At 47.4% G+C, this 12278-nt stretch overlaps 2 protein-coding genes across 11 annotated transcripts in view; one reads left to right on the top strand and one right to left on the bottom strand.

The window, feature by feature from the left end:
• The window catches only part of LOC118504732 (1-phosphatidylinositol 3-phosphate 5-kinase-like), a 110952-nt gene that overhangs the window by 24331 nt on the left and 74343 nt on the right, over positions 1–12278 (bottom strand). The gene's annotated exons all lie outside the window — the stretch shown is intronic.
• The window catches only part of LOC118504734 (beta-1-syntrophin), a 96649-nt gene that overhangs the window by 14311 nt on the left and 70060 nt on the right, over positions 1–12278 (top strand). For 4 of the 6 annotated variants that reach the window (XM_036039603.1, XM_036039602.1, XM_036039604.1 and 1 more), the window contains exon 3: positions 10934–10990. The exons of the other annotated variants lie outside the window; for them this stretch is intronic. The gene's annotated coding sequence lies outside the window, so the exon portion shown is untranslated. The remainder of the gene's footprint in view (positions 1–10933; positions 10991–12278) is intronic. 6 annotated transcript variants of the gene reach the window in all.

The raw sequence follows: 12278 nt of genomic DNA, 5'->3' as shown, positions 1-12278 counted from the left end.
ATAATCAAACTGTTTTGTTTTGCACTCGTTTTGGAGCTAAAGACTCCAGAGGTTATGGTTCGCTTTTGAAGCTTTCAGTCTTCTCTATCGCTTGAAGTTTGCCGAAGAAGCGTTCATTATTCGGTATTATTATCGCCCATCATCGGTTCGTTTGCTGCTTCATCAGCACTATCGGCTGGTGGATCAACTCACCGACACGTAAAATCTCCTTACCTTTCGGGTACCGACAGCATCAGCGTGATGACGGTGATCATCTTCACCAGCACGGGGTGTGTTGTGTATTGAAAGTAATTATTACACCGATAGAGTCTCCCATAGAGCGCAGCCCCGGAGCACGTCCGAGACTGACTGACAATAAATCATTCTTGCGCCAACATTTGCACCTGGTTCCACCGCCATCCTTCTTGCAGGAGTTGCGCTAGAGCACGCAAATGACTCGCCAAATAATGTGGCGACGGGTAATTACTTTCGCCTCCAGGTCGCGCAACCCATTTTGCATGCTTTCGCCACTAAAATCCCACTGCGCGAGGCATACGTACGCAGGCACGTGGCTGAGGTGATCACTTTGAATGGCGGACAAATTCCTTGCGCTATTTCCGAAGAATGCATCGTTTGAAGCGGACGGAAAACAGCGTGAGAGACACGCGGGATAATCGTTTGCTTTTGTCGGGGTCGTGCATTGTTTCGGTGATTGTGGGTTTGAAGAACTTGGCTGTCAAGATGGCAGATGAGGTACTACGGGGGAGGTATTTGCTCTTGGGTTAATAACCGACAAGCTATGGAAAATAGAGGGAGGAATGAAACGGCCAAAAAAATTGTTGCTGCGAAATATTTGTTTGAGCTATTAGGATTAGCATCCTAGCGAAAGTGTTCGTAGGAGTTATCGATGACCGGGTTGGAAGAGGACAAGCAGCAGCGATATTCACAGAGCTCACTACTTACAAACATCTTATAAAGCACCCTGAACGATAAGATAAAACCATGTACGTAATGTGATAAAATAATCATTAAGGTCGTCAACTGCGTGGCTGGCAAGAAACATCGTCTCACTCACCCAGATATTTCAACGCAAATGAACTGGTGTCCTGTTTTTCATCACTCCCTCTCTCCCCATCTGCTCCCCCTCTACTCCACCACATTTCTCATGTTGCCATGGTGTGTTACTGTGGCGCTGGTATTAAACTACTACCAACCAGGCTTACCGCTCTGACAGACGATTGTTGTAAACTGTAGCTTGTCTTGGCAGGTTGTTGTTGGCAGCTCACTTGCTGGCGAATGTGTGTTTGTTGTTTTCTCTGCTGCAACGGGTACAATTTGTACCCAAACACTGGCCGGCGCAACAGCTGCAGCACATTCCTCGATGTGTGTGTGTGTGTGTGTGGAAGGTTAAACATTTTCCCTCATTAACACGGTGGTTTACGATTAAAACACGCAAAAAAACACTGTATCTTCCGTGGTGTTGTTGATTTCCATCCAAAACTACACGGACAATTTAGAACAGAAATTAAATTTTCGTCGCAAATGTACAACAAAAAAATCTTTATTGCATTTCCAAGGTGAAATTTAGCGTGAAATGAGTAGTGGAGGAGCTCGGCGTTTGGAAAAAAATGTCGCATAAATCAAGTGCTGCTTTTTAAAAGCCGAGAAAATCCACTCGAGAGTACAGAGCGGAGAAAAGTGGATAAAAACGATGCTTCCTTTGAACTTACTGCACCCGAACTCAATTTCATGCCAATGGAAGAGTGCAACGATGCACCGACGGGTTGAAGGGTGTCGGTCGTGAATCCCCAAAAGCGGTCACTGTTGAGCCTGCACTTGACCTTGGACGGCCGTCAACGGTGTGTTTTTCGTGGAATGACGCGCGAACAGTGAAAGGCCGCCCGGTTGGGCGACCCTGTTTTTACATGGTTGCTTTTTCTCCGGGACGGTGCCGAGTGTTGTTGACCCGGTTCGGATGTTGATGTTTTGCCAGCAGCAGAGGTGTATATGGGATGGATTTACTACCCTTTATGCCCTTTCGCTGATGCCGTGTTTTGTTGGAGCTGCAGAGTCTCAAACGCGCTGATGGAGAACTAATTTCATTAGATGTCATAAGGTCGCTCCATGCTGTGTGAGACCAGAGAATGGTACCCTTCGCGTGCAACTGCGTGGTTTCGCAAAAAAAAGAGATAAAATTGGAACGCTACAGATATTCGCCCGACTTCCCACGTGGCTGTGAACCAATTCGATTAGTAGACGAAATTGCTTAGCCGAGTAAAAGTGTGGTAAATGTTTAGCAAAACGGTCCTACTCGATTATCGGTGCAATACGCTAGGTCAAAACTGGTAAAGGTCAAGTTGGATGAAGATTTAAGAGAATTCAATATAGTACGAAAACCCTCGTGACATCATCTTCAACTAAGTAACATCGCAAACCCAACACCTAACCCATCAAAATTACGACGGCGACGACGACAACTTTCGTTGATTAATTGCAATTTGTTTGTGATTTCTGATCACTGGCCTCGTGCGACGAATGTCAGGAGTCAATTGCTAGCAGGGTCGAACAGTCAGCTCGTTGGTTCGTTCTCGAGCAGCAGCAGTGAGGACGAGGCAATAATTAATTGAGAGAAGCGAGCGCGAAAAAAGTAACAGCTACAGTCCCGCGCTGAGTGAGATTAGATCATCCACTGGTTGGTGGAAAGTGGGTGCAAAAAATAAAAACGGAACCCTGTACGCGAGAACCAACTATTCGAACGCGAATGATCAATACAGGTCACACGAAGGAAAGGTTCGCGTAAAAGTCAACAACCAGCCATCGATCTAACTGTTGCTAATTTTGTTTTTATTCAAATTAGCCGCAACAACGCATCCCGTCCCATTATCAAACAGTGAAAATCGGTAATCGGCTGTTTGAATCGTTTTTGTTTCTGGTTGAAGTTCCACCGAGACCGCGAAATGTCACCGTCACGAATGATGGATACGCGATTCGTGCTGCTTCATTAACACACAAACGGTTTGTTTGAAACGCACGAAAATAGATTTAAATCCATAGATTTGCACAAGGAAATTCGGCATGGGTTTGCTTCCCGTGAACTTCAAAATATTCAGCTGGCTTTCTTTTATCTACGCCGAGGGGTTTCTTTTTCGAGTTCTCCGGCGATTGAAATTTAAAGCGCAAAATTCGATAAAGTGGATTAAGATATGTGAAGGATGGGCGTTTTTCTGGCTGCTTGTTGCTTTTGTTGTTGTATCATTATGCTTACGAGGCATGGCAGTATCGCGGAATTCTTTACTGCAATTGAAGCCGCGCGACCGTTTCCGAGACGGAGCGCCTCACCAGTTCACGGCTTCATTATAGCGCTGATAAATGGGATGATCCGTCAGTTTTAATGAATTTTCGAGTGGATACTCGATGCTTCGAAATTCGGCCCAGAATGGATGCTGCTCCGCCGGCCCTGAGTTCCGTCGTTGGAGAGCGCGCCCGAGCGCTTCTTGCGCGTGTCCTATTTCTTATTCTTCGGCACAACCCCGGGGGCAACAACGGAGGTGTTGTTGAAAGGTTTCGCCATTTCGGAACCGCTTTTATCAGCTGACGATTGGGGCCGGACCGGGCCGTGCCGGGCCGGGTGTGATGGTACACCATTTGCCGCACTTGTTTGCAGCGTGTTTATGTTGCCTCTCCTGCTACTGACAGACACGCGGCAAGACCGGCTCAGCGGCAAGACGCACGAACAAATACAATCAGCGGATCAATTTTGGCATTAATTATCCATCCAGCAGCTAGTGAAATTCGGCATTAAAACGTCGACAATTGATGATGAGCATGATGCAGAAGCTTTGGCAGGGGCGGCGTAATGGGTGTGCTTTCGGTCTTGTAGCGTTTTGTGCCTTCGGGTGCCGGCACACTCGAGATGAGAAGGTTCGAAATTAGCACTTTATAGTCGATGGCAAAATAATCGTCGGCCAGTAGGAAAGAAGATTTCGCAAAGAGATGGAGAGCAAGCGAGTGGGGGATAAGTGTACACAACTGTCGTGTGAAGGTGTTGCCGGGCGATCAGTACACACCTTGGCGTTTTACAGGACTTTTGAAGTTAAAAAGTACACTTGATTCGTCATTTACTTCACAAGTGGACATTGCCCAAAACCGTATAATAAAGCATGCCGAGAGAGAGAGAGATAGAGAGACAGAGAGAGAGAGAGAGAGTTGCGGGATGTTTTTGGAAGCTTTCCATGGTCTACTCAAGGTTAAATGTAATGGCAGGATAATGTTAAGTCTTGTACGGGATGAATGGAATTATTGTGTCGCAGGAGAAGGATTCAAGTAGGGTCAGAATATTTTTTGACTTCGTCTACCTTTCTTCCACAACAGCATCCAGAGGTATTAGTCAGTCATTTCTGACTTCTTTGACTTGATTTAATATGCAGTTGAATTGAGGTTTTTCTATGTAGTAAAGGATCTATGAAGCGGTTGGAGATCAACGAGGCGAAAGCCAAATTTGACACAAGGGGTATGAGAGGCCCAAACTTAGATGCATTCATCAGAAAGACCAGGATATTGGATTCTTATCGTGGACTTCTACAGACGATCGAGACCAAAAAGTGATAGTGAGAGCCTCATATTCTGATGGCATTCGACAAAAGGTTTTGCGTTGTGAAAGACCTACCAAGATTTCCATGGGTCCGCGATCCATCAAATGTTTGATAAAGTGTCTTGCGGCTAATGGCTAAAAATCTCAGTCTTATAAATAAGGTTTTTCATCGCTTCCTGGATAACAAAAAACTGGTAACAAAGATAAGCCATGATGAGCAGTTGCCGGGGATACAAAAAACCATGCTTGCATGGGAAGTTTCACCGAGCCTCCACAGCAAGCATAAAAAGAAAGATGCCTCACTCCCATACTGCGAAGGTGCTATCGCTTTCAACCGCACTCGTTAATAATCCATGTCCGTTTGTCTCCGGTTTCACGTTGTTGGCGGTTTTCCAGCTGGTCAACGACGACAGCGAACCACAGCGCTCCACAGCCATCTCGGTGGGCTCTGCTGTCGGTTGGTGTTGCTTTTTTGCCCTCCCAGCAGCGCTTATATCGTGAAGTTATTAATAAATATGGTCTAGAAATCGAGTTTGCTCCTCAACAGCAAACTTCCCGCTTCCCAGATAGAGCCTTCTTATCCGCGTACACACCACACACATTTCCGTCCGAGGGCTTGCGGATTGGGAAGATGTCTCCCTGATTTCGAAATAAAGACCACACCACGGGTCGGTGCTTGGTAGTGAGAAGGTAAAAGCAAAAAAACGAATCCTCCCGGTAGCCGGTACATGATAATTTGTTCTGGTTTGGATGTTATATCGGTTTGCGTGTTTGCACACAGTATAAGCTTTTTTCTTTCTCTCTCTCTCTCTCTCTCTCTCTCTCTCTCTGTCCCTTACCGATATCTTCCGATGGAATCTTGGGCTCGTTCGCTTCCGATGTTGATACTAAGGGCGTGTGTGCATTATTTATTCATGATCGCGATCGTCCTACGACTTGCCTGCGCTTCCTTCTGAAGGAAGTCCCGCCATAAAGCGGCATATTGTCTTCCACCCAACCCAGAAATATAATACTTGTGTGTGTATGTGTGTCCAGATGTTTGAAGGAAGCAGTGTGTGTCTGTGAGGACATACACACATTTCGCACAAAACCAGAGTCCTAACGTCCAAAAACGGATACTCCATTAGCAGCCGCCCGGGAAATAGCCTGCGCGACAATCTTAAGGCCTAATTTATTAATTCAGGGCCGGATGGCACGGTTTTTCGGGAAGGTTTGCTGTATTTTCTTTCCATCTCAAGAGTGTATCGTTTTTTCGAAGACTGCTTTTTTATAATTTCTGGTCTCCCCTTCGGTCAAGCTGGTCTTCGATAAAAAGATAACAGCAAACGGACAGGAGCGAAATAGTCCGAAACGTGGCATATTTAGTAGGGAACCATGTACCTTGCTTAGTGGATGTGTGTGCGTGAGTGTTGGCGCAAATTTATTCAAAAAGAAAGTTAATTAGGGATAATGTTTACTGCATCTAATTAGGGGCGGGATGATGTCGTTAATGTAAACGCGCGCTCGCACCAAGAGATGAACGCGCGATATCGCTATCTTTTGATTATTTTTAATTCTGAAATGAATAAAAAGCTTCACAAATGGAGCATTTGTGTATTTAATGTTAAGGGCAAGATTATGTGTTCCATTTAATGTGTCCTTGCGATCGATTGGAACGAGTGTGGGTAGGTTTATCCAGGCTCGGGAGGACCATGGTGTGAAGTTCATTTAGGTCAAAACTTTAGCAACACACACAAGATTTAGATGTTACAACATTATTATTCGCACCCCGTGGTGCAACCCTATTTACGGTGTCTAAATTATTTTTTGACAGCCTGCCGTAACAACACATAAACAACTCCACGCGTCAATCACGTGCTAAGTTGTCAAATTTACTCATACGCGAATCGTGCGCAGTTCTCGGCACCATTTTATTCGCTGACAGGCTGCCGCAAGGCACATTAACAATCCCGATGTTCCATGTGTTCTCCATTGTTGGAATTTAATTTCAACCTAGTAACGATGTAGGGCAAATGCCGAAAAAAAAAATCCCCCACCGAACCGATTGCAAAACTCGATATTTTTAGCACACGGAGGGCACTGCCCTTTTCGAGGGAGGGTGTTCCAGTTTGCACACTCACACTTTCATTTTCGTTACTGACAGCGATATTAGTATGCAAAACAAGTTGTTGCAGAGGTTTCGATGACAGGTTGTTGGGAGGGAGTTTTTCGGGTGTGGCCTGGACGACCCCGGCTGGTGACCTGGCTGGCGTACCATATATATCATCGCACGCGTTCTGCATCGTCTTTAGAAGCCGCTCGATTGTGGGTTGTAATGATGTTGTTGTGCTGGTTGTAACTGCAACCCTCTCTGTGTCATCCGATATACGGATAACACTATTCCGAAGGGGGGGGGGTCATTTGGGTCACTGGGACTGAACTGGAGTGTACAAAAACACACACACACACACACACACACACACACACACACACACACACACACACAAGCTCTTGGGCACTCTTCCACCGAGGAATGCAAACAAAAAAGGGGTACGTCCGGTTTTAGTGCGGTCGTTACAGCGTTTTTCTTTGGACAAGTGGATACAACAACCGTCGTCGTCTTCCGTTCCGTTGGCCCTTCCGATAGCCCCCCCGTTGGCTGGCAGTTTGCTGGTCAAAGCTAATGGACCATGTGCCAATACGGCACATGGTGTCGGGCTGCAGTTATTCTTAGTGTTAATCATCCTGCATCGGGGCCATAAATCTAGCCTTCGGGATGGCCATAAACTACGAGTCGTTATGTCCACGCTGAGCATCAGCAGCGTGATACGATCTAATGTTCGACGTCTTTAGCGTCACGCGAGCCAACGTATCGGAGTCGTCGCTGCTGTTGTAACGGAAAAGATGTACCTTCCGGTGTCTCCTTTCGATTTGCCGTAAAAGTACACTCTCTGTCCTGCCTTCCTTCTCCCTCTCCCCGCTCCCTTTGCAACCCCACCGATTGTACATGGAACGATTTCCGATGGGTTGATAAAGATTTATATTGTATCGTGAAAACTGTCACAGATCCAATAATGGTACGAAGGTGTGACCGAACTACCTTTTGTACGGTTCGTATAGCCCGAAGCTCGTTAGCTGTGCCGTGGAACGTTGCAGGAAGCCCACCATCAGTAGGACAATTTTATATCACTGTCAATCGTTGCTCACCCACCTCCCTCTTGTCTGCACGTATTATCCGACACGTGGAATTCATCGCACCCGTCATTGCACAATTACACGGAACGGGAAGGATTCGCCTAGTTACAACTTCTTTCAGCTCCGCTCGGCCAAGAAGGAGACCATAGTAGAGGGTTGTTATCTGCTAGCGACGACATATGATGGGCGACCTTCACGAACTCCGACCTGGTGATCTGGGTCGTCCGCCCTCGTCCACGTTGCAGACAAAGCTGCAAACAACATCTGCAGTGTAGTGTAGTAAGGGGTGTGGAAACAACATTGCATGTAAATGAGTCCACCTGCACCTGAACCTGCTGCACACAGGCCGGCCTCACCGTGACAGAGTTCAGGACGCAAAACAAGATCACCCTCGAGGGTATCATTAATTTGGGACGTATAGCACACACGCATACACACTGATTTACAATGGCTGAGTGACACCGTCTGCCAAAAGGTTTGTCGCCGTCGACAGGTCGACAAAAGGTTCGGCATGCAGTCGTCGTCGTCGTCGTCGCTTTACTGCTGCATAATTTGCCGAGCCTGTTTACACCCTCAATATTTGGGGTCCGGTATTTGGCCCCGGTAGTGGGTGGAATGTGGCTCTGGACTGTTTCGCATCGAATTCGGCATATTTCAGGGAGGAAAATTATAAGCTTCCCGTAATTGGTTTACGGCATTGGGATAGTACACAGGGAAAACACCATCAATCGGTTCACCGCAGGATATCGTAGATTACGGGAGAACCGAAAAAAACCTGGAGAAAGTCTAGATTGTGGCGCCCCAGAAAGCGGCTATTTAGCGTCATCGTTACGGCTTTCAAAATACTTGCCGCGTGCCATATTACTCGCTCGATGGTAATATTTTGAGTCGCGTACACCGCCATAAAAACAGTTACGATCGGACTGCAACCCGTTAAGGTTGTACCTAATTCTTTTACTATGTGCAGTATCGTACCGTGGGCAATAGACGAAAGAAGTTCTTCGTGTGGTATTGCTGCTGCTGCTGCTGCTGGTGCCGCTGTCGGAGAAATAAAATGTAATTAATATCCATTTCTCGCAACTGCACTTTAGGGTTGCGGACGAGAAAACACAAAACGGTTACACGGGGCCGTAGAACGGTCGGAATGCAAAATAGTAGCCAGCCAAATGCGATACCACCACCGATGCCATTTCGTGCGATAGATTTATTGGCGCATTGAGTAAACTTTACCGATGTCGCACTCGAACCTGTGTGTATGGAGAGAGGGTGATTTATTTTCTCCTAACCGCATCATAAACCAGCCGGTAATGATGAGGACCCCGCTCTGTGGGTGGGCCCCGGTTGTAACTGGAACGGGTGCCGCAGACATGAACAGATTGGCGAAAAAGGAGTTTTTGCTACTTTAACTTCAGAGCGCAACAAAAAAAAAAAAACTACGAATGCCAGGCTGGATTTGGCTCATTAGCTACGGTGCTGGGTGGCGTTGGGTTTTGGCGCTCGCGGACCCAACTTATGGTGTCGGTTTTGCGGTTTGTATCGATTGGTTGCAGTTTCACACGTGAGCTGACTGATTTAAAGTACAGCTTGGTTTGTATTTTCAATTTGAATAGTTTTTCTTCGTAGTGCAAAAATAGTTTTTCAGCGGTTAAACCAAGCACGGCATAAACAAACACAGGCTCTCTCTATTTGCGATGCTTGTGGTTGTTGCGGGGTTTGGACATCCCATATTCTTCGCATTTCCCAAACAAATATGCATTGAAAATATTCATCAATAGCAATGGTAGGCCACCCGATATTCAAATTTTGTCACTAGAGTGACCCCTTGCTGGCAGTCCCTAATTCCGAAACATCTTGATTAATGTAACCGATATGCAAATTGGGGTTGGCCTGACCGAACCTGTCCTCTGAAGTTGGGCGCTTTTTCTGTAAAAGCCTTTCCACAGCTTCGTCTGCAGTACGGTGCCACCGTGCTACGGTAGTTCAAAACTATCATCATCATCATCATCGTGTGTAGCACAGGGATCAGCAGCAGCAGGAGGACGAAAGTGAGGCCACCAGAGGAAGGATGCTGCTGTGTTGGGATGCAAATATTTAGGAGCTCGTCCCTCACCTTCCTGCTACTGCGGTGGCATACGACATGCGTTGTCCAACCAATACGGGCAAACATATTCATTAGATAAAGTCAATATTTGCCTGGGTCACCAATCCATAGTCGTACGCATAAATGTACGCACGCAAATAAACGCACACTCATCGGGGGAACATTGCGCTTTCTCCGTAGGTGAAGGCCGTTCACTGTTCTGAGCCGGTTAGAACCAATTGCTCCTCCTGGAGGTTAGGAGGTGCTTGTGTGAAGCCGGGCGACAGTGCTTTTATGTCCAAAAGCGGTCCCAAATGTCCACACAGGATGGAAGAAACACTCCTACGTAGAATTTGCGTCCAGTAGTTGTGTATGCGTTTCTTGGGTTAGTCGGAAGCACACAACTATCCCCTGGAGTAACGACGGCGTTGCAGGACTGCGGTTCCAGTCCGGGGCTGTTTTGTGGTAAGGATTGTCGCTGAGATTTTGCCATGGTGCAGTCCCCGTTACGGTACGGGCACGTCTGTGTGGAGCATGGTTTGGAAAGATTCATGACAGCTGACAAAATGGTGCCTCACACTCCCACGGCTCGTAACGTCACCAAACGTTATGGTCGGGGGCGAGAACATCTCTATTCATTGGACGTGTGTAAGCGTAATCATGGCACCGAAAATGAAATTATGGTCAAATAGGTCATACCGGACCGGGTTCAAGGGTGGTGCGAGAAGAAACAATGGCAAGACAACAGAAAAAAGGGAACTATAGCCATCACCAACCACCGTAACGTAACAGGGAACCACTGCGGTGGTTAAGGCTATTGTGGTCAGCACCGGGTACACCGGGGTAGCGCTTCGGGTTTTGGCCACAAGTGTTGCACAGCGAGAACAAGGTCTCTCGCCAGTTTGCCACTGACGTCCGACACAAACACCCGGTATGGTACACCGGGCAATGGGCCAACTTAAATCATTCCCTAAGAAGTAGAGTCCCGGCGATTCCACGATTGCTCGGGTGAAGAAATCTCCGAAAGCGTCATTCTTCTTCGGTTCCGAAAGTGCCCGTGTCATGTAGGATGTCATGTTAAAGTTGTGTTTTTATTCTGCTCTTTTCAGAACCCGGGACACGATCATCACCGTCATTTCGGAATCATCCTGCATAAAGCTACTGAGGTACTGAGCAATCAAGAAGCTTGTCATATACGGGGGTGGGTTAAGTTTGGAGCGAAACAGCTCTGAACGACACTGCTCCGGTGCACGGCGCAGCACACGAGGAGTACCTGTCATCCTCACTCATTGGCGTTCAGGGTTGGTTGGTTATGATTTCCGGCACACGTAGAATATAATAAAATAAAAGATAACGAGGGCAGTGCAGCGTAAGAACGGTTTGTGGCACTGGACTGGGAGACCGAAGCTCAGAGAAATCCGATCGAGCACTGGGAGTAGTGACCGTCGTCGTCGGTGTGATGATGGATGTGAGGAGTTGCACGTGCTAGGGTGGTTGGTCACATCGGTAGAATTGTTGGTGGATTTCCTCATCTTGGGCGATTTTCCGTGAACATGCTATAAACGTAGTGGACGCATCGATTCGAACCGGTTCTGAGCCACCGGGAACTCATCACCGGAGGTCCGGGAGGGAGCTGTATAGCAACAATGTCTGCTTTACGATTCGTTGTCGCCAAAGAATGCCGAGCAATTGCGACTCACTTCCGCTGGTGCTTCCGTTTTGTACACAATCGCCACAATCTATGGGCTTCGTGGTTTTGTCCGTGTAGTCCACCGTGGTTGCTCCGTGTGGCAACAGGGGCAAGTGGTATGCCGTAATAACCCTTTCCAGGGCTCCCAAGGCTACCGTCGCACACGGTAGGAAAAATAAAAACATTTCCTACAATGTTTCTGCCGATATCTCTATTGGAGTTGGCTAAGCCTTCCCTACACCAGTACAACACTGACGGCTGAGTGCCAGGTTTGTGTCCATCTGTCTCGGTGGCAAGGAAGTCGGGAATAAAAAGAACGAAGGAGCTCTGTGGTGTGGGCACTGGAGTGTAAAGAAATAAATTCAAGCTCACTCCGATCCGGTCACGCGCGGCCTCCTCCAACGTCAACCGAGACACTCTCTCTCTCTCCCTCTCTATCTCCGACTCTGTCTCTCACTCTCTCCAAACACTGTCACGCTTTATCGTCTTCAGAACCAGAATCTCAACTGCCAGAAAGAAAGCGGCGCGATTTGACGCGCCGCTGCCGTTGCCGCTTCCGTTGTGTTGTAGGGCTGTTTGTAAACTTTTTCGCCCTTCGGCGCCTACAAGGGCGGGAGCGACCTCCGATCCGGTAGATTTATTGGACACATCCAGCAGCTCATCCGGCAAACGATTCGAACGGGGAATGGGAAGATAATTATCAGTGACCGCGGGTGATAGCTCTAGGACACGATGTTGTTGCGCAATTGTGTTCGCTCCGGTTC

This window comes from Anopheles stephensi, chromosome 2 (assembly GCF_013141755.1).
Source record: "Anopheles stephensi strain Indian chromosome 2, UCI_ANSTEP_V1.0, whole genome shotgun sequence".
NCBI lineage: Eukaryota > Metazoa > Arthropoda > Insecta > Diptera > Culicidae > Anopheles > Anopheles stephensi.
The sequence above is the reverse complement of the archived record's forward strand: the minus strand, read 5'-3'. Positions and strand labels throughout refer to the sequence as shown.